General features: G+C 45.9%; 1 long non-coding RNA gene across 1 annotated transcript; it reads left to right on the top strand.

Moving 5' to 3' along the window:
- Positions 1 to 10559: 10559 nt before the first annotated feature.
- LOC139245613 (uncharacterized) lies at positions 10560 to 26069 on the top strand. The gene is made up of 3 exons (XR_011590017.1): positions 10560 to 10953; positions 13769 to 13857; positions 25460 to 26069. It is a non-coding gene; the product is annotated as an uncharacterized lncRNA (long non-coding RNA).
- The last annotated feature ends 417 nt before the right edge of the window (positions 26070 to 26486 follow it).

The following is a 26486-nucleotide window of genomic DNA, read 5'->3' as shown; positions in this document are numbered from 1 at the left end:
ACATCACCTCCCCCCAAAGTCTTATTGAGATCACAGGTTAAGTCTCTCTGGTGGTTTACACTCCCTTGTAGAGCGTCTGAGTTGGGGTTCCGGTTGTTGGGCGCTGGCCTGAGTGTCTGCTGTTTGCGGTGCCTCAGGCCTGTCCGGACTGCCCACAGTGACTGGGCTCTCCTCCACGTGGTTCCGATGTTTGGTCACCTGTGGTGGAGTAAACTCTACATCGTGTTCTTCCTCTGCTTCTTCTATGGGGTTGCTGAACCCCCTTTTTGTTTCATCCACGTGTTTGCGGCAGATTTGTCCATTGGTAAGTTTAACTATCAGAATCCTATTTCCCTCTTTGGGCAATCACAGTGCCTGCAAGTTATTTAAGCCCTGCAGCGTAGTTGAGGACAAAGGCAGAGTCATTGACATCAATACATCGCGCCCTCGTATTCCCGTCACGGTAGTCACATTGTGACTGGCGCCTGCTCTCAACAATTTCTTTCATGGTGTGGCGTATAATGGATCACATGGTTTTGAGTGTCCTTTTCATTAGCAGCTCTGCGGGTGGAACCCCTGTGGCGAGTGTGGTCGGGATCTATTGGACAACAGGAGGCATGATAAGCGGCTTTGTAGGGAACCCCTTTGGATTCTGAGCATCCACTGTTTGATTATCTGCACTGCTCCTTCCACCTGACCATTTGAGGCCGGCTTGAACGGTGCCGTTCTGACATGGAGTCCTGGAAGTCAATGTTTGTAAAGCACGGGCCATTGTCGCTGACCAATGCGTCCGGTCGACCATGGGCAGCGAACATTGCACGTTGACTTTCTACCTTGGCGGAGGATGTGCTTGAATTGAGAATGTCACATCGATCCATTTGAAGTAGGCGTCTACTGCAACCAAATACATTTTTTCTCATGAAAGGACTTGCGTAGTCCACATGGATACATGACCATGGTTGGCGGGCCAGGACCAGGGGCTAAGGGGAAACTTCCCTGGGCGCATTGCCCAGCTGGGAATACGTGTTGCGTCTGTGAACACAAAATTCCAGGTCGGCATCTATCCCTGGCCAGCAAACGTGTGACCTGGCAATTGCCTTCATCATGACAATGCCCGGGTGCTCATTGTGGAGTTCTCTGTTGAACATCTCTCTGCCCATCTGGGGCATGACTACACGGTTTCCCCATAGTAGGCAATCGGCCTGAATCGAGGGTTCATCGTTGCGTCTGTGAAATGGTTTGAATTCCTCAGGGAATGTCCCGTACGTGGCTGCCCAGTCCCGATTTAGGACACATTTCTTGACTAAAGACAGTAGTGGGTCTCAATTTTTCCAGATTTTGATCTGACGGGCTGTCACAGGTGAGCCTTCGCTTTCGAAAACTTCAACAGCAATGACCATCTCAGCAGCATGCTCGGTTGGCCCCTCGATGGTGGCTAGTGGGAGCCTGCTGAGTGCATCGGTGCAGTTTTCAGTGCCCGGTCTGTGATGAATTGTGTAGTCATCGGCGGCTAACGTGAGTGGCCCGTCTGTATGGGGGTCAATGCATTTGCATGTATGGCCTTGTTGTCGGCCAAAAAGGACGTTCGGGGTTTGTGATCTGTCTCCAGCTCACACTTCCTGCGGAACAGGTACTGGTGCATTTTTTTGTACAGCATATATCCATGCAAGCGCTTATTTCTCTACCATCCCGTAGCCCCGTTCTGCCTGGGACAGATATCTGGAGGCATAAGCCACTGGCTGAAACTGACCATTAGCATTCACATGCTGCAACACACACCTGGCCACATAGGACGATGCATCGCATGTTAAAACAAGTTACTTACATGGGTCATATAGCGTTAACAGATTGTTGGTGCATAGCAAATTTTGTGCTCTATCAGAAGCCCTTTCCTGGCTGTCCCCCCAGAACCATTCACGACCTTTGTGCAGGAGCACGTGTCGCGGCTCTAACAGCGTGTCAACTTGGGAAGAAAGTGAGCAAAATAATTCAGGAGCCCCAGTAATGAATGCAACTCCGTCGTGTTACGCGGTCTGGGTGCTCTCTGGATCGCTTCCGTTTTGGACACAGTCGGTTGATCCCATCTGCTGCTACCCTCATCCGCAGGAATTCTACCTCTGGAGCTATGAAGATGCACTTCACCTTTTTCAGTCGCAGACCAACCCGGCCATCGCAATCGGGGTAAATTTACCACCTCGCAGGCCAGAAATGATTTATGGTACCTTACAGCAGGATTTTACAACAGCAAACCTGTTGCACTGTCTGTCAGCAGTGACCAGTTTAGAACCGACAATGTCTGAGGGTCATTTCTGATCAGGAAACTAACCGCTTAATTGCAGAGATTCAAAGTTAATTTAGATTTGGGACAATTGTGATCCAGAGAGCATTAACCTGCCCTTACATTGATACTGTGGGTGGCTCGGAAAAGAGCCTTTGGTTTATTAGATTAAATCCTGTCCGCTTTACTTGCTCTTGGACACACTGTTGGTTTTCTTGGGCAGCAGCACAGCATGGATATTAGGCAGCACCCCGCCCTGAGCGATGGCCACCTTTCCCAGCAGCTTGTTGAGCACCTGGTCGTTGCGGATGGCCAGCTGCAGGTGTCTTGGGCTGGTGCGGTTCTTCTTGTTGTCGCGGGCCGGTTTGCCTGCCAGCTCCAGGATTTCAGCCGGTCAGATACTCGAGCACAGCAGTCATGTAGACCGGGGCTCCGGCACCCACACGCTCAACGTAGTTCCCCTTCCGCAGGAGCCTGTGAACACGGCCCACAGGGAACTGCAGTCCGGCGAAACTTGGCCTTGGCCCGAGCTTTACCGCCGGTTTTTCATCTTCATGGCGGTGCAGGCTAGAAGGGCCGAATGGCCTACTCCTGCACATATTTTCTATGTTTCTATGTTTCTATCTTCGAGGCAGTTCCACAATCGACACGTTCATGGAAAGAATGAGAAACTCCTCCCACATCAGCCTTATACCTTCTGAAGGAATGCAGGGAGCTAACTTGTGATTGGTCGCTCTGTGGTGAATTTCATTGGTCCTTTAGGATGACCAATCGTAGCCTGCTTAGCCCACCAAAGAAACCTGGGCGGAAATGACTGTTCTGAACAGTCAGTCTTCGAAGGATTTAGAAATTCAAAAATCCCGCCAATAATTGTTAAAATTGCGGATTATATTAGTAACTTCCCCATTAGCCACATATTTCCAAACACTTTTTTGTTTCCCTTTGTCTTAATCCACATTTCACTTGTAAATTCCAGGCTGTTACAATCAGGATTAAATTAGGGTTCAGTTTCAAACTATATGTAATGGGAGGGAATCACTCCCCACTTATTCTGTAACGGGACACAATCCACTCAATCTTTGTAAAAGTTGGATTACATAGATTATCGATCGATCCGCCGCACAGGCAGCAGTGAGACCAGAACTGGGAGTCCTTCTGTGAAAAGGGAAGAGGGTCAGAGTGTGCAAACTGCCCCGGTTCTGGTCTCTGTAAGAACTCCCATTCTGGGTTGTTACATTCGGACTCGAAGGTTAATAAACTGATTGACTCCTAAGTAGAATGTTCTTTTGAATTGAAGAAGGCGTGAGAGAGAACGAGGTGGCTAAAGTCTGAGTATCACCCTAAAACAAGTTTCTAATTCTTTGGCAGGCGCTGCAAATGAACGGGTCTGAGAGCAAAGAAAAAGGGCGACCAGGGACCGTGTTTGTAGTTTAAGGCGGGAAAAGGAAGAACCGGACAGTAAAATCAGTTATCTGAGAAATTAAAACTAAATCTACAGCTGGAACTGCAAAGGTCCCCACACGCTTGTTCAGGAAACGGGCCATTGTAGCTTACCAAGACATCCGGTACATCATGGGCAGCGAACATTGCCCGTATACTTTCTACCGTTGCAGAGGATGTGCTTGAATTTAAAATGGCACAATCAATCCATTTAGAGTAGGCGTCAACTACATCCAAAAAATGTTTTCCCATGAAAGGACCTGCGTAGTTCACATGGATGCGTGACCATGGCTTGGCGGGCCAGGACCAGGGGCTAATGGCGGCTTCCCTGGGTGCGTTGAGCAGCTGAGCACACGTGTTGCACCTGCGAACACAAAGTTCCAGGTCTGCATCTATCCCTGTCCACCAAATGTGTGACCTGGCAATTGCCTTCATCATGACAGTGCCCGGATGCCCATTGTGAAGTTCATTGATAAACACCTCTCTGCCCCTCTGGGACATGACTGCTCGCTTTTCCCATAGTCGGCAATCGGCCTGAATCGAGAGTTCATCCTTGTGCCGATGAAACGGTTTAAATTCCTCAGGGCATGCCCTGTACGTGGCTGCCCAGTCCCCATTCACGACACATTTCTTAACTAAAGACAGTAGGGGGTCTTTATTTGTCCAGACTTTAATCTGACGGGCTGTCACAGGTGAACCTTCGCTTTCGAAAGCTTCAATAGCCATGACCATCTCAGCATGATGCCCAGTTGCCCCCTCGGTGGTGGCTAGTGGGAGCCTGCTGAGTGCATCGGCGCAGTTTTCAGTGCCCAGTCTGTGCTGAATTGTATTGACATAGGCGGCTAACGTGAGTGCCCACCTCTGTATGCGGGCCAACGCATTCGTATTTATGGCCTTGTTGTCGGCCAAAAGGGACGTTAGGCATTTGTGATCTGTCTCCAGCTCAAATTTCCAGCCAATCAGGTACTGGTGCATTTTTGTTTACTGCATATACACATGCTAGCACTTCCTTTTCTACCATCCCGCAGCCCCTTTCTGCCTGGGACAGACTTCTGGAGGCATAAGCTACCGGCTGTAACTGACCATTGGCATTCACATGCTGCAAAACACACCCGACCCCTTCGGACGACGCATCGCACGTTAGAACAAGTTTCTTACATGGGTCATGTAATATTAACAGTTTGTTGGAGCATAACAAGTTGCGTGCTCTATCAAAAGCCCTTTCCTGGCTGTTCCCCCAAACCCAATCGCGACCTTTGAATGGGAGCATGTGCAGGCGCTCTCACAGTATGCCATACTTGGGAAGAAAGTTACCAAAATATTTCAGGAGCCCCAGGAATGAATGCAGCTCCATCGTGTTACGGGGTCTGGGTGCTCTCCGGATCGCTTCCGTTTTGGACAGAGCAGGTCTGATCCCGTCAGCTGCTACCCTCATCCCCAGGAATTCTACCTCTTGAGCTCAGAAGACGCACTTTGCCTTTTGCAGTCGCAGACCTACCCGGTCCAGTCTGCGTAGCACCTCATCCAGTTCATGGAGGTGTTCTTCAGCATCGCGATCCATGATGAGGATGTCGTCCTGAAAAACCACCGTCCTTGGAATCGACTTGAGGAGGCTTTCCATATTTTGCTGAAAGATCACGGCGGCTGAACGAATCCCGAACGGACATCTGTTAAACTCAAACAACCCCTTGTGTGTCGTGATGGTGGTCAGGCTTTTCGATTCACTCGCCAGTTCCCGGGTCATGTGAGCTGAGGTCAGGTCCAATTTTGAAAAAAGTTTGCCAGCGGATAGTGTCACAAAGAGGTCCTCCACTCTCGGTAGTGGGTACTGGTGTTGGAGTGACACCCGATTGATGGTGGCCTTGTAAGCGCCACATATCCTGACTGACCAATCCGCCTTGTGCACCGGCACGATCGGGCTCGCCCAGTCACTGAATTCAACTGGCAAGATGATGCCTTCCCTCAGCAGGCGGTCCAATTCGCATTCTATTTTTTCCTGCATCACGTACGGCACCGCTCTGGTCTTGTGGTGTACTGGCCTGGCGTCTGGGTTTATGTGAATCACTACCTTGGCCCCCATGAAAGTGCTGATGCCGGATTGAAATAATGAGTCAAATTTGTCCAGGACCTGTGAGCATGATACTCGCTCTAAAGAAGAAATGCATTGACATCGCCCCATTTCCAGTTCATGACAGCAAGCCAACTCCTCCCCAGTAGTGTGGGACCGTCCCCCAGGACAATCCAGTGCGGCAACCTGTTCTCCGAATCTAGCACCGGAATTATCTCCTTTGTATATGTCCGTAGCTGTGCATCAATCGGCAATAATTTTGGCCTCCTGGCCTTGGACACCCACAATCTTTCAAATTGGTTGATATTCATCAAGGACTGGCTGGCCCTCGTGTCTAGCTCCATTAATAATGGGATGCCATTGAGGAGCACTTTCATCATTATTGGTAGCGTCCTGGTATATGAACTGTATATGTGCTCCACATGAACTCGCTGAACTTCAGCTTCCAGTGATTTTCCCCAGTATTCATTTGGCCTTGTAGTGCTAACAGCAGGCCCGCCGTCCTCGTACATTAACCTGGCTGCAGGCTTCCTGCACATACGCGCCAAATGACCACTGACGTTGCAGTTTCTGCAGGTATATTGCTGATACCTGCAGGCTCTGGCTGGGTGTTTGGCTCCACACCTCTAGCATGAGCTGCAGGACACGTTATTGGAAACAAAATGTCCATTACCAGTCGATCGTCTCTGACTGTCTCTGTCACTGTCCTTAAGTGCACCATTAACAGGTGTTGATTGCCCCATTACTGGCCGCATTGTCCATTGCAATGGCATGATTAACCATTCAGCTAGCCATTGTCTCCGTTAAATTCCCCTTTTGGTTTCTACTGCATGCTGGGACATGTCCGATTGCCCTTGTCTGTCGAGAGAACTGTGTGCCGCGTTAACAATGTAGACTCCCTGGTCATTTGCCGCATTCCGGACATGAGGGGGTTGGTTACCTTATGATGATAGATTGAGTAGACTGGGTCTTTACTCGTTGGAGTTCAGAAGGATGAGGGGTGATCTTATAGAAACATTTAAAATAATGAAAGGGATAGACAAGATAGATGCAGAGAGGTTGTTTCCACTGGTCGGGGAGACTAGAACTAGGGGGCACAGCCTCAAAATACGGGGGAGCCAATTTAAAACCGAGTTGAGAAGGAATTTCTTCTCCCAGAGGGTTGTGAATCTGTGGTATTATCTGCCCAAGGAAGCAGTTGAGGCTAGCTCATTGAATGTATTCAAATCACAGATAGATAGATTTTTAACCAATAAGGGAATTAAGGGTTATGGGGAGCGGGCGGGTAAGTGGAGCTGAGTCCACGGCCAGATCAGCCATGATCTTGTTGAATGGCGGAGCAGGCTCGAGGGGCTAGATGGCCTACTCCTGTTCCTAGTTCTTATGTTCTTATATACTGCAGGTCTACAGGTCCTTGGTGAGGCTTCACCTGGAATATTGTGTTCAGTTTTGGTCTCCTAATCTCAGGAAGGACGTTCTTGCTATTGAGGGAGTGCAGCGAAGGTTCACCAGACTAGTTCCCGGGATGGTTGGACTGTCATATGGGGAGAGATTGGATCAACTGGGCCTTTGTTCACTGGCGTTTAGAAGGATGAGAGGGGATCTCATAGAAACTTATAACATTCTGACGGGACTGGACAGGTTAGATGCGGGAAGAATGTTCCCCATGTTGAGGAAGTCCAGAAGTCCCGATGTTGGGGAAATCCAGAACCAGGGGACATAGTCTTAGGATAAGGGGTAGGCCATTTAGGACTGAGACGAGGAGGAACTTCTTCACTCAGAGTTGTTAACCTGTAGAATTCCCTGTCACAGAGAGTTGTTGATGCCAGTTCATTGGATATATTCAAGAGGGAGTTAGATATGGCCCTTACAGCTAAAGGGATCAAGTGGGTATGGAGAGAAAGCAAGAAAGGGGTACTGAGGTGAATGATCAGCCATGATCTTATTGGATGGCGGTGGAGGCTCGAAGGGCCGAATGGCCTACTCCTGCACCTATTTTCTATGTTTCTATGTTTCTATGTTTCTATTTGAGCCAAGATTTTTGTCATACATCATTCTGGTCTCTTCCTCCCCTGAGTTAAAGTCTGGGCTATCAGAGCCGCTTCCAAGGTCAAGTCTTTGGTCTCAATCAGTTTCCTGAAAACCCCAGCACGCCCGATGCCCTCAATAAAAAAGTTTCGCATCATCTCCGCTCTGCCTGCATCTGTGCACTTACATAGGCTCGCCAGTCGTCGGAGATCAGGCATGAAGTCAGGAACGCTTTGTCCTTCTCACCGCCAGTTCATGCAAAACTGGTGTCTCGCATTGTGCATGCTGCTCACAGGTTTAAGGTGTTCCCCGATCAACTTACTGAGCTCTTCGAATGTCTTGTCCCCGGCTTCTCTGGTGCTAGAAGGGCCTTCATCAGGGAGTACGTTCTGGATCCACAAACCGTCAGGAGATGAGCTCTGCGTTTGTCGGCCGAATCCTGTCCCAACCATTTCTTAGTGACAAAACTTTGCTGTAGTCTCTCAATAAAGTCGTCCCAATCATCACCAACACAGTACCTCTCTTCTGTGGTACTAGTGGCTATGCTCACGTGGTTTAAATCCCAGTTTCTCGTCGCCAATGACATGTACTTACTATACAGTATAAATGGACACGAGGCCCATATTTGAGAGAAGGTCACTCTGTGACCAGTTGCCTTTATTACCAAGACCTCAAGCGATGAAGGTGGGTGGAGCTTTCCCTTTTATACCTGTAAGTCCAGGTTAGGAGTGTCTGCCACAAGTTCACCGCCTTGTGTTCAATGTTCTCAAGGTGTACAACTTAGGTCAGCTTATACATGGGTTACAATGATAGTTGAATACGTGACAAAATCCAGGGACCACTTACATTAAGACACCAAATCCAGGAACCTCATGCATTGTGACTCCAAATCCAGGGACCACTTGCAATGAGGCATCAAATCGAGGGACCACTTGCACTGAGGCATGAAATCCATGGACCCCTTACAGTGAGGCTCCAAATCCAGGGACCAGTTACAATGAATCATCAAATCCAGGGACCACTTACAATGAGCCTACAAAATTATAGAATTACACAGAAATGAGCCATTCGGACTAAACAGTCTGTGCCAGTGATTATGCTCTGCTTGGTAATGAGACAGCCTCAGTATGGAGAATGGTCATGCCGGTGAAAGCAGCTCTATTTAAGGGGAATTGTGGGTAATGAATGAAGAGACGATGGAATAATCAGACGGTGACTGGTGAGGCCTGGTGACAGATTATTGTTAGAAGTCCTTTTCACGCAGGTTGATGATTCGATGTAACCAGTGCAACAACTGTATCCATCTGTTATTGTTCCAAAATACCAAAATCTAATGTCACTAATTTATTTTTCCATGAGAAATGTAGAGATTACGATGTGTTGTTGACAGAAAGAAACGAGGCTTGTGCAGGAACGATGGTTCCTTGAATGAACACATTGTGAGGCTGTTTTGTGACTCGGCTCTGAGAGGTTAAAAACATGAAATGGAAAAGAGCATGTCCAATAACACCTATATTGCCAATAGTGCTTTCTAAGTTAATCATTAAATCCTAAGCCGAATATCCTATTGACGATCCCAATCACTAATCCCAATCTTAACAAATAACCACAAAACACAACCACTAAACTTACATCTAAACCCAGCCCCTAACCAACGCTAAGAATATAAGAAATAGGGGCAGCAGAAGCCATCTGGCCCCTTCAGCCCACCCCGCCATTCAATAAGATCTTGGCTGATCTGATCTTAGCCTCAATTTCGCTTCCCTGCCATCTCCTCATAAACCTTGACATCACTCTCTTTCAAAAAGCACGCTATCTGCAACTTAAATATTTTCAATGACCCAGACTCCACTGTTCTTTGGGGTAGAGAATTTCAAAGATTCACGACCCTCTAAGAGAAGAAATTCCTCTTCATTTCCATTTTAAATGGGCGCCCCCTTTTGCTCAGGCTTTGCCACCGAGTTCTAGATTCCCCCACAAGAAGAAACAGAGATCAGTGGGGAACCTAAAGACCTGATAAATGAAGTATTTAAACAATTATTTTGATGCAAGAAATATTGCAAGGTATGTTAGTAACAAGTAATTGTACTCAACTAACCCATCAAAATTAGCAAAGGCAATTTCAAAGGTCAGAACATTTCAAAGTTGATCACATGCAGTATGTGTGAAGATCTATTAACCACATTCAAAAATCGTTAAATACAGAAAATAACAGATTTACATTCTTACACAAGATAGTTCTTTCAAGGGTTGGTTGAAAGGAACGTTAAATGAGTGTAAAGTGAGACACGCCGGTTCAGTCTGAGACATCCACAAGCCGGATACTCAAATGAAACAAGTTTGGGATTTGATGTGGGAAAAGATGAATTACGTGAGAAGTGAAACAATCTAGAGTAAGAAAAGTCCCAGAATGGAAGTGAAGAGAACATTAACGAGGCTATTTTTGTGGAGAAATCCAATATTGGACACAGGGTGTTTGAAACAATCCTGAGACAGAACATTACTGTCCAGCTCAGGGACAGGGTTATACAGAGCAGCAGGAACAATGACTGAGGGCCAGAATGAACATGTTCAGTGCCCAATGGGGGCCCAGTAAATCCTGTCCCAGTCACTGAGGTGGTCTTGGGTATTTACCCAGCATTCCCCGCGATGGAGAATGTGCCGAGCCCAGACTACAGGGGCCCAGTGCGCAGGTGCGAGACCTGGCTGTATTTGGAGCATGCGCGGTGCGTGTAATGGCGGAGCGGCTGTGATGAATAGTGTTCCGCCAAACAGCTCCTACTCCGCGGGGCGGAGGGGAGTAAAGGACCAGCGGGGAGCCGGGGAGGCTTCAGAAACACCTGGTGCCCGCCGGAAGCCCGGAATAATAACCGGAATATCGGCGGCTGCAGCCTCGAGGCTTTCTCCCGGTCACAGGTCCCGGGTAACGGCGGCCATCTTTGTACAGGAAGGCAGGGTCAGTCCTCCGCCATCTTGGTTCAGTGAGCAGCAAAGCGCATGCGCGGCCATCTTGGTAAAGTAAGAGCTGAGTTATTTTATTCTCACACCTCGGATTTCTCTCATTGTTCTGATCTCCAAAGTGTATCGTCCCAACCTTCTCAACCTGTCCTCATCAGAGAACCCCCTCCTCGCCGGAATCAACCTCTGAACAGCCTCCAGTGTAAGTATATCCTTCCTTAAACACACAGTGTTCCAGGTGTGGTCCCACCAATACCCTGTACACTTGGAGCAGGACTTCTCTGCTTAAACACACAGTATTCCAGGTGTGGTCCCACCAATACCCTGTACACTTGGAGCAGGACTTCTCTGCTTAAACACACAGTATTCCAGGTGTGGTCTCACCAATACCCTGTACACTTGGAGCAGGACTTCTCTGCTTGAACACACAGTGTTCCAGGTGTGGTCCCACCAATACCCTGCACACTTGGAGCAGGACTTCTCTGCTTAAACACACAGTGTTCCAGGTGTGGTCCCACCAATACCCTGTACACTTGGAGCAGCACTTCTCTGCTTAAACACACAGTGTTCCAGGTGTGGTCTCACCAATACCCTGTAAACTTGGAGCAGGACTTCTCTGCTTAAACACACAGTGTTCCAGGTGTGGTCCCACCAACACCCTGTACACTTGGAGCAGGACTTCTCTGCTTTTTATTCTATCCCCCTGACAATAAAGGCCAACATTACATTTACCTTCCTGACTACTTCCTGAACCTGCATACTAACTTTTTGTGTTTTATGCACAAACAACCTCAGGTCTCTCTGTCCTGTAGCACTTTGCAATTTTTCTCCATTTAAATTATAATTTGCTTTTCTATTATTTCTGCCAAAGTGGATAACCTCACATTTTCCCATATTATACTCCATGTGACAAATTTTTGCCCACTCATTTACCCTGTCTATATCCCTTTGCAAATTTTTTTTGTCCTCAATTTGCTTTCCCACCCATCTTTGTATCATCAGCAAACTTGGCTACATTACTCTCGGTCCCTTCTTCCAAGTCATTAATATAGATTGTAAATAGCTGAGGACATAGCACCGATTCCTGCGGCACCCCACTGGTTACCATTTGCCAACCAGAAAAAGACCCATTTATCCCGACTCTCTGTTTTCTGTTAGTTAACCAATCCTCTATCTGTGCTAATATACTGCCCCCAACCCAGTGAGCTTTTATCTTGTGCAGTAACCTTTTATGTCCCACCTTATCAAATGCCTTCTGGGAATCTAAATACACCACATCCACTGGTTCCGCCTTATCCATCCTACTCATTACATCCTCAAAGAACTCCAGCAAATTTGTCAAACATGATTTCCCTTTCATGAAGCCATACTGACTCTGTTTGATTGAATCAAGCTTTTCCAAATGTCCCGCTACTGCTTCCTTAATAATGGTCTCCAGCACTTTCCCAATGACAGATGTTAGGCTAACTGGTCTTTAGTTTCCTGCTTTTTGTCTGCCTCCTTTTTTAAATATAGGCGTTACATTTTCGGTTTTCCAATCTGTTGGGACTGCCCCAGAATCCAGGGAATTTTGGTAGATTACAACTAATGTGTCCACTATCTCTGCAGCCACTTCTCTTAAGATCCTACGATGTAAACCATCAGGGCAAGGTGAATTGTCTGCCTTTAGTCCCATTATTTTACCGAGTACTACTTCATTATGAATTGTTATTGTATTAAGTTCTTCCCTCACAAAAGCCCCTTGATTATACACTTCGGTATTACTCTCAGTGACCGAGTGTTTTACTCTAATTCAACTGATCTTGGATTGTTTCTGTCAGATATTAACTCCTGCACGGTCCCAGCAAACACTCCCACTCCCTCGTCCCTCCGATGTTGCTGCAGGATTGCTTTGTGAAGACGGGCTAATGGAGAGAAACACCCTGCACGGAATGATCCCAAATTGATCATCTCCAAGGGACAAGGCTTGCAGCTTTAATCATTCTCTATCCTTTCCCCACAGGCCCAGTTCCTTTGCTCAGATTCTGATAAAAGTAAATTGGGAAAAGTGCACTTTGATTTTTACAGATTGAATTATTGCAGAGAGCTGCACATGCACAGTTCAGCCCCACCCCCTGTGTCATTCCCAGTGAGCAGAAGAGCGAATGCGCCCTCCCCTCCCCCAGCACTGCTTGTGATCGCCATTCACTCAGTGAGCAGAAGAAGATGGTTTAAAACAGCCGGGAATGGTGACACTGTTTCCCCGGGGTAAGGCAGCGAGCAGCAGCCTCCTTACAGCAGCGCAGCACTTTGGGAGTGTGTCCGCAGATGGGCTCAGAGATCGGCATTGAGTCCGGGGGGAGTTCAGGGGGAGTCGGGGGCTGTGTGTAAGAGGCAGAGTGGACCAAGAGTCAGTGTCAGTGTGTGGTGTGAGTGGGGGAAGGGAGAGGCCATTCTCGGGCTGTGTGTGGAGCGTGTATCCAGGGTAAGGGAGACAGAATGAGCAGAATCTGCTGTTTACAATCTGCTGCTTTCTCTCTCCAAACCAGGAGTGAACGTTCCTGGTTTAGTTCCCTCGGGGGCTGTGTGTAAGAGGCAGAGTGGAGCAGGAACTAGTTCCGGGACATGGTGTGAGTGGGGGAAGGGGGAGGCCATTCTCGGGCTGTGTGTGGACAGTGTAAGGTAACAGAGAAAGTAAACCATCTCGCTCTTTCCAATCATTGCTGCTTTCTTTCCCTAAATCAGCAGTGAATGTTCCTGATTCAGTTCCAATCTCACCGTGAAAGTAGTTCTTGGACAGTGAGCAGTGGAAACACACCTGTCAGTGAGGATGTGGGGAGTTTTGCAAAGTGCATCTATTGCAGGCACCAGGAGAGGAGTGTGGGAGAAGATATTTTAAAGACCAGTTATATTGTTTCGGTGAGCTGAGTTCTCCAGAACCATGTTGCTGGTGGTCGAGAGATACATTGTCGCTCCCTCATATTCTCCCCCGCATCCATCTCTTAGAACTAATAATGTTCTCGTATTATTATTCTCAGAGCAAAATTCTTCAACCAGCCTGAACAAATGTGAGCTTTCCTCCACCCGGAACACAAGGAACAGTGCAGGCAGCTCCTTCTCACACACAGTAAGTAGATTATCACTCACAGAGCGCAGAGACTCAGAACTGGCCTCAATCCTATTGTCACAGACAGCAGAAGCTGTCAGTCCCACAGTGATCCGAAGTGGCAGAGTTACATTGTGAATCTTACAGCCACATGGAGCAGTAGAATCACATGCTGTTTCACCATTGAAACAGATCACACTGACAGGTACATTAAACACACACACTCACTTGCCAGAAACTGGCAGGTAGAGAATAAAAGACAATCATCTATCAGAAAAAATGTCCAATGGAATGTATAAACCACACTCGCATATCAGAAGCTGATGGTTACAGAGCAAAAGCCATATTCATGTTTCAGAATCTGACGGATTCAGTATTTAAACCCCCCGAACATACCAGAAGATGACAGGTGCAGAATAAAACCCACATTCCCGTAGCATAGACTGACAGATACACACACCCACATATATGAAAGTGACAGTAACAGAATAAAATCCCCACTTGCATACCAGAGATTGACAGGTAAAGTGTAAATCCCATGTGCACATGTCGGAAAACTGAATGGCAGTAAGTAAAATTGTTACTTGCATCTCAGAAACTGATCGGGGCAGAGTAAAACCCACACACACACATCAGAAAAAAATGACACAGAGAAGGCAAAATCTTTATTCACATATCAGAGAAATACAGGTTAAAAGTAAAATTAATTCTCACGTTCACATACTAGAGACTAGCTGATACAGAGTAAATTCCACACTCACATAGCAGGAACTGACAGGTACTGTCTAAAACACAATCAAGTAGCAGGAACAAATAGGTACAGTCGAACATAGCAGAAACTGAGAAGCACAGATTATACCTGAACACACAACAAAACCTGACAGTTACAGAAAAATACACACACTTGCATATCAGAGACTGAGTGATACGGTATAAAACCCATACTCACATATGAGCGACTGAGTGATACAGTATAAAACCCACACTCACATATCAGAGGCTGACATATTACAATCCATATTCCCATATACAAATTGACATACAGTGACATGCCCAGACTCACGAACCAGTAATTGACAGGTACAGGGTGAAGATCTCTCTTTCATTCCAGAAACTGACAGGTACAAAGGAAAGTCCACTCACAATTAAGCAGAAACTGGCAGTTATAGAGTGAGGCCCACAATCACATGTCAGAACGTGACAGGTACAGAATAAAACCCAGATTCCCATAACAGAAATGGAGAGATACAGAGAAAGGACCACACTCATAGCAGAGACAGATAGATATAGAGTAAAACTCAGACTCATTTACCAGAGACCGACCGAGTCAACATAAACACTCACCTCCATAACACAAATTGACAGTTAAAAAGAAAAGCAAATACTCTATCAGGAATTGGTGGTACACAGTAAAACAATACTAATATACTGGAGAATGACGGGTATGGAGTAGAGCTCACATTCACATAACAGATGGACAGATACAGCGCAAAATAACATCACACACCAAGAATGGAAAGAAACATAGAAAATAGGTGCAGGAGCAGGTCATTTGGCCCTTCGAGCCTGCACCGCCATTCAATATAATCATGGTTGATCATGCAACTTCAGTACCCCACTCCCGCTTTCTCTCCCTATCCATTGATCCCCTTAGCCGTAAGGGCCACATCTAACTCCCTCTTGAATATATCCAACGAACTGGACTCCACAACTTTCTGTGATAGAGAATTGCACAGGTTTACCACTCTCTGGGTGAAAAAGTTTCTCCTCATTTCAGTCCGACATGACTTACCCCTTATCCTTAGACTGTGACCCCTGGTTCAGGACTTTCCCAAAATCAGGAACATTCTTCCTGCATCTAACCTGTCCAGTCCTGTCATAATTTTATATGTTTCTATGAGATCCCCTCTCATTCTTCTAAATTCCAGTGAGTGTTAGCCTAGCTGATCCAGTCTTTCTTCAAATGTCAGTCCTGCCATCCCGGGAATTATCCTGGTGAACCTTCACTGCACTCCCTCAATAGCAAGTACGTCCTTGCTCAGATTAAGAGACCAAAACTGCACATCATACTCAAGGTGTGGTCTCACCAAGGCCCTGCACAACTGCAGTAACACCTCCCTGCTCCTACACTCAAATCCTCTCACTATGAAGGCCAGCATGCCAGTTGCTTTCTTTACTGCCTGCTGCACCTGCATGCCTACCTTCAGTGACTGATGTACCATGACACCCAGGTCTCTTTGAACCACCCATTTTACTAATCTGTCACCATTCAGGTAATAATCTGCCTTCCTGTTTTTGCCACCAAAGTGAATAACCTCACATTTATCCACATTTTCCTGCATCTGCCATGCAATTGCCCACTCACCTAACCTGTCCAATTCACCCTGCAGCCTCTTCGCATCCTCCTCATAGCTCACACTGCCACCCAGCTTCGTGTCATCTGCAAACTTGGAGATATTACTTTCAATTCCATCGTCTAAATCATTAATATATATTGTAAATAGCTGCGGTCCCAGCACTGAACCTTGTGGCACCCCACTAGTCACTGCCTGCCATTCTGAAAAGGATCTGTTTATTCTCACTCTTTGCGTCCTGTCTGCCAACCAGTTCTGCCTCCACGTCAGTACATTACCCCCAATACCATGTGCTTTAATTTTGCACACTAATCTCTGGTGTGGGACCTTGTCAAAAGCCTTTTGAAATTCCAAATACACCAAATCCACTGGTTCTCCCTTATCCACTCTACCAGTTACATCCTCAAAAACCTCTAGAAGATTTGTCAAGCATGATTTCCCTTTCATAAATCCATGCTGACTTGGACCGATCCTGTCACTGCTTTCCAAATGCTCTGCTATTACATCTTTAATAATTGATTCCAGCATTTTCCCCACCACCGATGTCAGGCTAACCGGTCTATAATTCCTTGTTTTCTCTCTCCCTCCTTCTTTAAAAAGTGGGGTTACATTAGCTACCCTCCAATCCATAGGTACTGATCCAGAGTTCATGGAATTTTGAAAAATGACCACCAATGCATCCATTATTTCTAGGGCCACTTCTTTAACTACTCTCGGATGCAGACTGTCAGACCCTGGGGATTTATTGGCCTTCAATCCCATCAGTTTCCCTACAAGCTTTTCCTGACTAATAAGGATTTCCCTCAGTTCCTCCTTCCCGCTAGACCCTCGGTCCCCTAGTATTTTTGGGAGGTTATTCGTGTCTTCCTTACTGAAGACAGAACCAAAGTATTTGTTCAGTTGGTCTGCCATTTCCTTGTTCCCCATTATGAAATCGCCTGATTCTGACTGCAAGGGGCCGACATTAGACTTCATCAATCTTTTTCTCTTCACATATCTATAGAAGCTTTTGCAGTCAGTTTTTATGTTCCCTGCAAGCTTACTCTCGTATTCTATTTTCCCCTCCTAATTACATCCTTAGTCCTCCTCTGCTGAATTCTAAATTTCTCCCAGTCCTTAGGTTTGCTGCTTTTTCAGGCCAATTTCTATGCCTCTTCCTTGGATTTAACACTGTCCCTAATTTGCCTTGTTAGCCATGGTTGAGCCACCGTTCCAGTTTTATTTTTTACGCCAGACAGGGATATACAATAGTTGTAATTCATCCAAGTGATCTTTAAATGTCTGCCATTGCCTATCCACCGTCAACCCTTTAAGTATCATTCGCCAGTTTATCCTATCCAAATCACGTCTCATACCATCGAAGTTTCCTTTAAGTTCAGGACCCTAGTCTCTGAGTTAACTGGGTTGCTCTCCATTTTAATGACGAATTCTGCCATATTATGGTCACTCTTCCCCAAGGAGCCATGCAAGACCAGATTGCTAATTAATCCTCTCTCGTTACACAAAACCCAGTCTAGGATGGCCTGCTCTCTCATAGGTTCCTCGACATATTGGTCTAGAAAACCATCCCTTATACACTCTAGGAAATTTTCCACCACAGTATTGCTACAAGTTTGATTAGCCCAATCAATATGTAGGTTAAAGTCACCCATGATAACTGCTGTACCCTTATTGCACGTGTCCTTAATTTCCATCCCCAACCTCCCTACTACTGTTTGGTGGTCTGTACACAACCCCAACTAACGTTTTCTGCCCTTCGATGTTTCGCAGCTCTACCCATATAGATTCCACATCATCCCAGCTAATGTCCTTCCTTACTATTGCATTAACCTCCTCTTTAACCATGAACGCTACCCCACCTCCTTTTCCTTTCTGGCTATTCTTCCTGATTATTGAATACTCCTGGATGTTATATTCCCAGCTTTGGTTACTCTGAAGCCATGTCTCTGTAATCCCAATTACATTATATCCGTTAACAGCTATCTGCGCAGTTAATTCATCCACCTTATTACAAATGCTTCTCGCTTTGAGACTCAGATCCTTCAGGCTTGTTTTTTTAACACTCTTTGTCCTTTTAGAATTATGTTGTAATGTGGCCCTTTTTGATACAGAATGAAACCCACAGGCAATGACCAGAAATTGACTTGTACAGGATAAAATCCACCTCTCGTATCAGAAACTAACATAGAGTAAAACCCTCATTCACATACCAGAGGTAGACAGATAGAGTCAAATCCACACTCCCATACCAGACACCCACTATATAAGAAAATAAGAACATAAGAAATAGGAGCAGGAGTAGGCCATAGGGCTTCTCGAATGTGCTCTGCCATTTAATACAATCATGTCTGATCCGATCATGGACTCAGCTTCACTTCCCTGCCCGTTCCCCTAACCCCTTATTCCCTTATCGGTTAAGACACTGTCTATCTCTGTCTTAAATATATTCAATGTCCCAGCTTACACAGCTCTCTGAGGCAGCAAATTTCACAGGTTTACAACGCTCAGAGAAAAAATTCCTCCTCCTCTCAGTTTTAAAATGGGGGGGCCCTTATTCTAAGATTGATGTGCAAAGTTAGAGCACATGGGATTGGGGGTAGTGTACTGACATGGATTGAGAACTGGTTGTCAGACAGGAAGCAAAGAGTAGGAGTAAATGGGTACTTTTCAGAATGGCAGGCAGTGACTAGTGGGGTACCGCAAGGTTCTGTGCTGGGGCCCCAGCTGTTTACACTGTACATTAATGATTTAGATGAGGGGATTAAATGTAGTATCTCCAAATTTGCGGATGACACTAAGTTGGGTGGCAGTGTGAGCTGAGAGGAGGATGCTGTGAGGCTGCAGAGCGACTTGGATAGGTTAGGTGAGTAGGCAAATGCATGGCAGCTGAAGTATAATGTGGATAAATGTGAGGTTATCCACTTTGGTGGTAAAAACAGAGAGACAGACTATTATCTGAATGGTGACAGATTAGGAAAAGGGGAGGTGCAAAGAGACCTGGGTGTCATGGTACATCAGTCATTGAAGGTTGGCATGCAGGTGCAGCAGGCGGTTAAGAAAGCAAATGGCATGTTGGCCTTCATAGCAAGGGGATTTGAGTACAGGGGCAGGGAGGTGTTGCTACAGTTGTACAGGGCATTGGTGAGGCCACACCTGGAGTATTGTGTACAATTTTGGTCTCCTAACCTGAGGAAGGACATTCTTGCTATTGAGGGAGTGCAGCGAAGGTTCACCAGACTGATTCCCGGGATGGCGGGACTGACCTATCAAGAAAGACTGGATCAACAGGGCTTGTATTCACTGGAGTTCAGAAGAATGAGAGGGGACCTCATAGAAACATATAAAATTCTGACGGGGTTAGACAGGTTAGATGCAGGAAGAATGTTCCCAATGTTGGGGAAATCCAGAACCAGGGGTCACAGCCTAAGGATAAGGGGTAAGCCATTTAGGACCGAGATGCGGAGGAACTTCTTCACCCAGAGAGTGGTGAACCTGTGGAATTCTCTACCACAGAAAGTTGTTGAGGCCAATTCACTAAATATATTCAAAAAGGAGTTAGATGAGGTCCTTACTGCTAGGGGGATCAAGGGGTATGGCGAGAAAGCAGGAATGGGGTACTGAAGTTGAATGTTCAGCCATGAACTCATTGAATGGCGGTGCAGGCTAGAAGGGCCGAATGGCCTACTCCTGCACCTATTTTCTATGTTTCTATGTTTCTATTATGCCCCCTAGTTCTAGTCTCCCATATCAGTGAAAACATCCTCTCTGCGACTACGTTTTCAAGCCCCCTCATAATCTTATACGTTTCGATAATTCATCTCTCATCCATTCTTCTGAATTCAATGAGTAGAGGCCCAACCTCCTCAACATTTTCTCATAAGTCAACCCCTCATCTCTGGAATCAACCAACTGAATCTTCTCTCAACTTCCTCAAAGCAAGTATATCCTTTCATGAATATGGAAACCAAAACTGCACGCAGTATTCCAGGTGTGGCCTGACCAATACCCTGTGTAACTGTAGCAAGACCTCCCTGCTTTTATACTCCAGCCCCTTTGCAATAAAGGCCAAGATTGCATTGGTCTTCCTGATCACGTGCTGTACCTGCATTCTAACCTTTTGTGTTTCATGCACAAGTACCCCCAAGTCCCGTTGGACTGCATCACTTTGCAATCTTTCTCCATTCAAATAATAACTTGCTCTTTGATTTTTTTTCAGCCATCGTGCATCACTTCACACTTTCCAACATTATACTCCATCTGCCAAATTATTGCCCACTTACTGAGCCTATCTGTGTCCTTTTGCAGATTTATTGTGTCCTCCTCACACATTGCTTTTGCTCCCATCTTTGTATCGTCAGAAAACTTGGCTACTTACATAGAAACAAAGAAAATAGGTGCAGGAGTAGGCCATTCGGCCCTTCTAGCCTGCACCACCATTCAATGAGTTCATGGCTGAACATGCTACTTCAGTACCCCATTCCTGCTTTCTCGACATACCCCCTGATTCCCTTCGTAGTAAAGACTTCATCTAACTCCTTTTTGAATATATTTTGTGAACTGGCCTCAATAACTTTCTGTGGGAGAGAATTCCACAGGTTCACCACTCTCTGGGTGAAGAAGTTTCTCCTCATCTCGTTCCTAAATGGCTCACCCCTTATCCTTAGACTGTGACCCCTGGTTCTGGACTTCCCCAACATTGGGAACATTCTTCCTGAATCTAACCTGTCTGAACCCATCAGAATTTTAAACATTTCTATGAGGTCCCCTCTCATTCTTCTGAACTCCAGTGAATACAAGCCCAGTTGATCCAATCTTTCTTGATAGGTCAGTCCCGCCATCCCGGGAATCAGTCTGGTGAACCTTTGCTGCACTCCCTCAATAGCAAGAATGTCCTTCCTCAAGTTAGGAGACCAAAACTGTACAAAATACTCCAGGTGTGGCCTCACCAAGGCCCTGTACAATTGTAGCAACACCTCCCTGCCCTTGTACTCAAATCTCCTCGCTATGAAAGCCAACATGCCATTTGCTTTCTTAACCGCCTGCTGCACCTGCATGCAAACCTTCATTGACTGATGTACCATGACACCCAGGTCTCCTTGCACCTCCACTTTTCCTAAACTGTCACCATTCAGATAATAGTCTGTCTCTCTGTTTTTACCACCAAAGTGGATAATCTCACATTTATCCACATTATACTTCATCTGTTATGCATTTGCCCACACACCTAACCTATCCAAGTCACTCTGCAGCCTCATAGCATCCTCCTCGCAGCTCACACTGCCACCCAACTTAGTGTCATCCGCAAATTTGGAGATACTACATTTAATCCCCTCGTCTAAATCATTAATGTACAGTGTAAACAGCTGGGGCCCCAGCACAGAACCTTGCGGTACCCCACTAGTCACTGCCTGCCATTCCGAAAAGTACCCATTTACTCCTAATATTTACTTCCTGTCTGACAACCAGTTCTCAATCCATGTCAGCACACTACCCCCAATCCCATGTGCTTTAACTTTGCACATTAATCTCTTGTGTGCGACCTTGTCGAAAGCCTTCTGAAAGTCCAAATATACCACCTCAACTGGTTCTCCCTTGTCCACTCTACTGGAAACATCCTCAAAAAATTCCACAAGATTTGTCAAGCATTATTTCCCTTTCACAAATCGATGCTGACTTGGACCTATCATGTCACCTCTTTCCAAATGCGCTGCTATGACATCCTTAATAATTGATTCCATCATTTTACCCACTACCGATGTCAGGCTGACCTGTCTATAATTCCCTGTTTTCTCCCTCCCTCCTTTTTTAAAAAGTGGGGTTACATTGGCTACCCTCCATTCGATAGGAACTGATCCAGAGTCAATGGAATGTTGGAAAATAACTGTCAATGCATCCGCTATTTCCAGGGCCACCTCCTTAAGTACTCTGGGATGCAGTCAATCAGGCCCTGGGGATTTATCCGCCTTCAATCCCATCAATTTTTCTAACACAATTTCCCGACTAATAAGGCTTTCCCTCAGTTCCTCCTTCTTACTAGACCCTCTGACCCCTTTTATATCCGGAAGGATGTTTGTGTCCTCCTTCATGAATACCGAACCAAGTACTTGTTCAATTGGTCTGCCATTTCTTTGTACTCTGTTATGACTTCCCCTGATTCTGACTGCAGGGGACCTACGTTTGGCTTTATTAACCTTTTTCTCTTTCCATATCTATCGAAACTTTTGCAGTAGTCTTAATGTTCCCTGCAAGCTTCTTCTCGTACTCCATTTTCCCTGCCCTAATCAAACCCTTTGACCCTCCTCTGCTGAGTTCTAAATTTCTCCCAGTCCCCAGGTTCACTGCTATTTGTGGCCAATTTGTTTGCCACTTCCTTGGCTTTAATACTATCGTGATTTCCCTTGATAGCCACGGTTGAGCCACCTTCCCTTTTGTTATTTTTACGCCAGATAGGAATGTACAATTGTTGTAGTTCATCCATGCGGTCTCTAAATGTCTGCCATTGCCCATCCACAGTCAACCCTTAAGTATCATTCGCCAATCTATCCTAGTCAATTCACGCCTCATACCTTCAAAGTTACCCTTCTTTAAGTTCTGGACCATGGTCTCTGAATTAACGGTTTCATTCTCCATCCTAATGCAGAATTCCACCAAGGGGCCTCGCACAACGAGATTGCTAATTAATCCTCTCTCATTACTCAACACCCAGTCTAACATGGCCTCCCCCCTAGTTGGCTCCTCGACATATTGGTCTAGAAAACCATCCCTTATGCACTCCAGGAAATCCTCCTCCACCGTATTGCTTCCAGTTTGGTTAGCCCAATCTATATGCATATTATAGTCACCCATTATAACTGCTGCACCTTTATTGCACGCACCCCTAATTTCCTGTTTGATGCCCTCCCCAACATCACTACTACAGTTTGGACGTCCGTACACAACTCCCACTTACGTTTTTTGCCCTTTAGTGTTCTGCAGCCCTACCCATATAGATTCCACATCATCCAAGCAAATGTCCTTCCTAACTATTGCATTAATCTCCTCTTTAACCAGCAATGCTACCCCACCTCCTTTTCCTTTTATTCTATCCTTCCTGAATTGTTGCATACCCATGGATGTTGAGTTCCCAGCCCTGATCATCCTGGAGCCACGTCTCCGGAATCCCAATCACATCATATCTGTTAACATCTATTTGCACAGTTAATTCATCCACCTTATTACGCATACTCCCTGCATTAAGATACAAAGCCTTCAGGCTTGTTTTTTTAACACACTTTGTCCTTTTAGAATTTTGCTGTACAGTGGCCCCTCGGTCCCTTCTTCCAAGTCGTTAATATAGATTGTAAATAGTTGGGGTCCCAGCACTGATACCTGCGGCACCCCACTCATTACTGATTGCCAACCCGAGAATGAACCATTTACCCAGACTCTCTGTTGTCTGTTAGTTAGCCAATCCTCTATCCATGCTAATATATTACCCCCAGCCCCGTGAACTTTTATCTTGTGCAGAAACCTTTTATGTGGCACCTTGCAAATGCCTTCTGGAAGTCCAAATACACCACACCCACTTTATCCACCCTGGCCCATGATGTGAAGTGGAACATAATTCATCGAAAGCACCTCTGACAGTGTTGAGGAGAAACTGACCGACCAAATGTGAAAAATGAATTCCTGAAGGTTTGGTATTGTACAAGACAAAAATAGAAAGAATGCATTTCTTCCAAATGTCCAGGCCTGGTCTGAATGATGGATTAGTGATTTTGAGATGAGATAAAATTAGAACTTTCGCATACTGTTTAAAAATAGACTGATAATTGAGGACAAAAATATTTCTTTCAGAATTTTTTTCAACATGGTACAAGCAGAGAAGGAGTTTGATGACGTATGCCATTGCCTAATAGAGAACTGATTTAGTTGGCTACTATTGCATATTTTCTTCAAATTTTTTAAAGTTTTGATTTGCTGTGAATTTCAAGTTCCAAGTTCCAAGTCCACCTGTTTTGAATAACACCAAAAATGAAAATAATCATTGCATTTAGGATAAGGGGTAGGCCATTTAGGGCTGAGATGAGGAGAATCTTCTTCACTCAAGAGAGTTGTTAACCTGTGGAATTCCCTGCCGCAGAGAGTTGTTGAGGCCAGTTCACTGGATATATTCAAGAGGGAGTTAGATATGGCTCTTACGGTTAAGGGGATCAAGAGGTATGGAGAGGTAGCAGGAAAGGGGTACCGAAGGAATGATCAGCCATGATATTGAATGGTGGTGCAGGCTCGAAGGGCCGAATGGCCTACTCCTGCACCTATTTTTCTATGTTTCTATGTTCGCTACATGCTCAAAGAATTCAAGCAAATTTGTCAAACTTAACTTTCCCGTCATAATTCCATGCTGACTCTGCCTGACCGAATTATGTTTTTCCAAATGTCGTGCTAATGCTTCTTTAAGAATGAACTCTTCAACATTTTCCCAACCACAGCTGTTAGGCTGACTGGTCGAAAGTTTCCTGCTTTTTGTCTGCCTCCTTTTTAACCGAGTGTGGCTCTCAGTCCCCGGGCAACACCGAGTGTGGCTCTCAGTCCCGGGCAACACCGAGTGTGGCTCTCAGTCCCCGGGCAACACCGAGTGTGGCTCTCGGTCCCCGGGCAACACCGAGTGTGGCTCTCAGTCCCCGGGCAACACCAAGTGTGGCTCTCAATCCCCGGGCAACACCGAGTGCGGCTCTCAGTCCCCGGGCAACACTGAGTGCGGCTCTCAGTCCCCGAGTAACACCGAGTGCAGCTCTTGGTCCCCGGGCAACACCGAGTGTGGCTCTCGGGGCCTGACTCAGAGCCACCGGACCCAGCACCTCCCCCACACCAGGAATACAACAACTTACATTTTTGCAGCAGGTCCAGCAATTCCCAGCCGCTCTGTATCAGGTGGGCGCTGGATGTGGAAGTCACTCACTGGCCTCCTGTGTGGGTCTGTTTGTTACATCAGTTTGAGTTGGATGGAGAGGGGGAGAAGCTGCTGGGTTTCACCCCCAGTACTTCTGGGCCCAGTGGGACCAACAGTTTCCCATGTGGGCCTGTCGAGGGAGGTGGGTTCCCTTCCCCGAAGGACAGTACTGACCCAGATGTGTTTTTACAACAATCCAGCAGCTTTCATGGTCATTTTTTTCTCGTGCCGGCCCCATAAATGAACAGACTCATTAAGCTCAATTTCACAACCTGCCTTTGTGTTTTTGTGGGTTCTCTCTCACACTCACTTCTCCTGTTTGAAATTCACTTTACAGGATGTTAAAAGGGGAGGATTTGTAGACTGGAAGTTCAAACCAAACATCACCTCAAGATCTGACAGTCACTCGATACATCGGGACTGGAATATCATCAGCTTTTGACCATGGAAGCAGAAGGCACCGTTTACAGTGGGGAGAAATGGTACACATGCTCTGTGTGTGGCTTCAGCCAATCGTCCAAACTGGAGAGACACAAGTGCAGTCACACTGGGTAGAAACCCTGTAAACATGGGGATTGTGAGAAACGATTCAACTCCCCGTCCTTTTAATTCCTGGATTCTTTTACCTCAATCTGGTTCAGTAAAATTACTGAGTCGAATACCTCTTGTGCTTTGAACAAAGCAGTCTTTATTTTACCGGCCGGCAAGACTTATCAGAAAGAGGATATACATTCTCGATCGAGTGTACACACTCCCTATGGATAAGTGAAGTTACATCGTAAAGCGACAACAGTTATACATTCTCGGCAAAAGATAACAAGATAGGGCTAGAGTGACATCCTAGTTCAACCTATCTCTTTTGGTCCCTCTTTCCCTTTGTCCACTCATAAGCCGACCTAAGTATGGTCTGATTTTAAACAAAGACCTTCTGTTAATGTTTCAAGTTAATAACATGATTTAATAAGACCTTGAGGTTTTTCTGCAAGCTGTGGGTTTTGTTTCAATATGCGTTAGTGTTGTAACATTTCGCAGTCTCGAGTCCGAGATGTCATGGCTATTCCTCCATGAATTCTTTGTTAGCTTATACTGTCCCTATACAATTCCCATGTTCTCAACTTCAATATCTCTATACATTTTAAACATTCACATTCCCCCCTTTTATCATTCCATGATAACACTTAGGATCATTCCAGGACTAAAATGTATAGGGAATGTGAACACACCTAATATCCAGAAAAGTTCCCATTTTGTGCATAAACATAAGACATGTAGCTTTCGTCTCTGTCTCCACTCCCATGCGCCGAAACTGTCATATATCAACACTTTATACAGACTTTGGCATACAGACAGCTTCATCTTATGGC

This window comes from Pristiophorus japonicus, unplaced genomic scaffold (genome assembly GCF_044704955.1).
Source record: "Pristiophorus japonicus isolate sPriJap1 unplaced genomic scaffold, sPriJap1.hap1 HAP1_SCAFFOLD_225, whole genome shotgun sequence".
Classification (NCBI taxonomy): domain Eukaryota; kingdom Metazoa; phylum Chordata; class Chondrichthyes; family Pristiophoridae; genus Pristiophorus; species Pristiophorus japonicus.
This window is presented reverse-complemented; position numbering and strand designations above follow the sequence as displayed.